Here is a 2936-nt window from a genome sequence, read left to right on the forward strand (position 1 = left end):
TTCAGGTTTGGGGAAATGCCTTTAGCCATTCCCAATAGGTGACTACATGTGTGACTCAACCCTGTTGAGTCCCCAAGTCTCATCAACCTTTTGATGAAACTCTTGAAATTATGACATGCTGGAATTGGTTCCCGGCACTGGATGTCATTCATTTCTAAGCAAAGTTTAATATCAGTAAGTTAATTCGAAAGATTAATGTAAAAATATTTTTTCGTAAACTTGATCATACTACATCCCTTACTTAGAATATGTCTAAAAGTAATAAGGAAGCATTCTGGGCTTTGATGACAAGTAACGTCCTGGAACTTTTGTTACCACTGCATCTAACAATTCTATTCCTTGGTGCTCACTCCAGGTTGAGTGCTGTAGATTTGTTCTATTCCTACCTGAGGGCAGTTGTGTTTTAATTAAAGGTAACATTTAGAAATGATTTAAGAAACTTGAATAATGAGAACATAGACTTCTAAGTAAGTCATTAGGAGGCCTGTTTTTTTTTTCTTTTTACCCTTTCCATGTTTGAAACAGGTTCTAAATAATGTGTTATTAATCTTTTATGAAACAGTTACAAAATGGCACTGCATAGAATTATTCACATGTCTCTTGAATGTGATCAAAGCACTTTTTATAATAAATTATTGCATAAAAGGAAGAGCTACTAAATATTCATTAAGTATATCTTTATCAGTTTCTTTACATTAAAATGGCATATAAATTGATATTTCATATTGAAAAAATCAACTGAAATAAAAATGTAATTTTTTCCAGATTTTCAACTTTACACTGAAACAGATTTTTACCTTTTAAAAATTCTATTTATAGGGGTTAATGTAGATGAAAAGAACATGTTTGAATTTTATAAGACAGCCTCTGGAACAATAGTCTCCTTAGTAAATAGAAATAGGATTTTACAAAAATCACTATTCTGTCAGTTTGCTAGTCCCAATGTACCAGAAGAGATGCTAACAAAATATACAGATAAACAAACAAAAAAACCCCAACACTTTAAAACTTAAACATTTGGAAATTACCAACTGCTCATGAATAGATGGAGTAACCAGAATTCTATTTCACACAGAGCTGGTAGTATAAATTGGAAAAAAAATAGTATTGTCTAATAAAAGTAAAGAGCATAGCCTGGCCTGTGTGGCTTAGTGGTTGAGTGTCAACCTATGAACAGGAGGTTCCATTCCCAGTCATGGCACATGCCAGCATTCCCCAGTGTGGGGCTTGCAGGAGGCAGCCAATCGATGATTCTCTCTTATCATTGATGTTTCTATTTCTCTCTCCCTCTCCCTTCCTCTCTGAAATCAATAAAAAAATATGTTTTTTAAAAAGTAAAGAGCATAATTTATGATCCACAATTTCACTCTTTGGACATAATATAGACATGCCTTAAACAATGCTTATGGAATGTTCTTTTTTAATTTTCTTATTTTTCAATTACAGTTTGCATTCAGTATTTTTCTGTATTAGTTTTTGATGTATAGCATAGCAGTTAGAAAATCATGTACTTTACAGAGTGCTCCCCTGGATATTATAAGTACCCACATGCCCCCATACATAGTTATCATGGTATTATTGACTATATTCCCTATGATATAATTTACATTTCTATGACTATTGTGTAACTACCAATTTATACTTCTTAACACCCTTCATCTTTTTCACTTGGCCCCCCAACCCCCAGTCTGTCAGAATGTTCTTAGCAGCATTGCTCAAAAAATGGAACCAGCCCTAATGGCCTCCCATAGGAGAATGGACTAATATTCAGTCATCGTATGAATAAGCACTGGAATATTTTATAATAGAAAAAATTAATGGCAGTTGTATACATCAGTACAAATGAAGTTCAAAAAAGAGTCACAGAAAAAGGCATGTTCTAAGATTATATTCATATAGCACTAAATGAGGTAAAACTAAATAAGAAATGTTTATTTGTTAAAAATCTATACCAGGGGTCCTCAAACTTTTTAAACAGGGGGCCAGATCACTGTCCCTCAGACTGTTGGAGGGCTGGACTATAGTTTAAAAAAAAACTATGAACAAATTCCTATGCACACTGCACATATCTTATTTTGAAGTAAAAAAACAAAAAGGGAACAAATACAATATTTGTATTTGCATGTGGCCTGCGGGCCGTAGTTTGAGGACCCCTGATCTATACTAATAATAGAGGAATATGCAAATTGTCCGGGACACCATCACAGTAACGATCAAACAGCAGGCTGCATGGGGCAACCAGGCCAGCAGGAGGGTTAGTGAGGGACGACCAAATGACTGAAAAAGCAGGCTGTGTGGGGCGACCAGGCCAGCGCGGGGGGAGGGGGGGAGCAGTTGGGGGCGATCGGGCTGGCAGGGGAGGGCAGTTGGGGATGATCAAGCCAGCAGGGGAAGGCAGTGGGGTCGATAGGGCCAGCAGGGGAGCAGTTAGGCATCAATTAGGCTAGCAGGGGAGCAGTTAGGGGGCGATCAGGCTGTCAGTCAGAAGTGGTTAAGGGCAATCAGGCAGGCAGTCAAGTGAGCGGTTAGGAGCCAGCAGTGCCGGATTGTGGGATTTGCCTATACCAGCGGTCAAACACCCCCCAAGGGGTCCCAGATTGGAGAGGGTGCAGGCTGGGCTGAGGGACACCCCCCAGCACAAATTTCGTGCACCAGGCCTCTAGTACAAAATAAAAGCAAGAAAGTAAGATAAATTTTTGGACCATGAGTACATCTAGATTGAAGAGAGGAAGGCAAGATCAGTGAGAAGTATACAAGAGACTTTGAGGTACTGAAAATATTATGTTCTAGATTTGGTGTTGGGTACATGAGCACTTATTTAAATGTTGTTGGTTAAATTGATAACCCTCTTTTTGTAAGCATGTTTTTCTTTCATAATAAATTGTTATTGTGAAGCAAAATGTTTTTACAGTTGGCATTTGCTCAGAGGTGATCTC

Source organism: Myotis brandtii, unplaced genomic scaffold (assembly GCF_000412655.1).
Source record: "Myotis brandtii unplaced genomic scaffold, ASM41265v1 scaffold2702, whole genome shotgun sequence".
Classification (NCBI taxonomy): domain Eukaryota; kingdom Metazoa; phylum Chordata; class Mammalia; order Chiroptera; family Vespertilionidae; genus Myotis; species Myotis brandtii.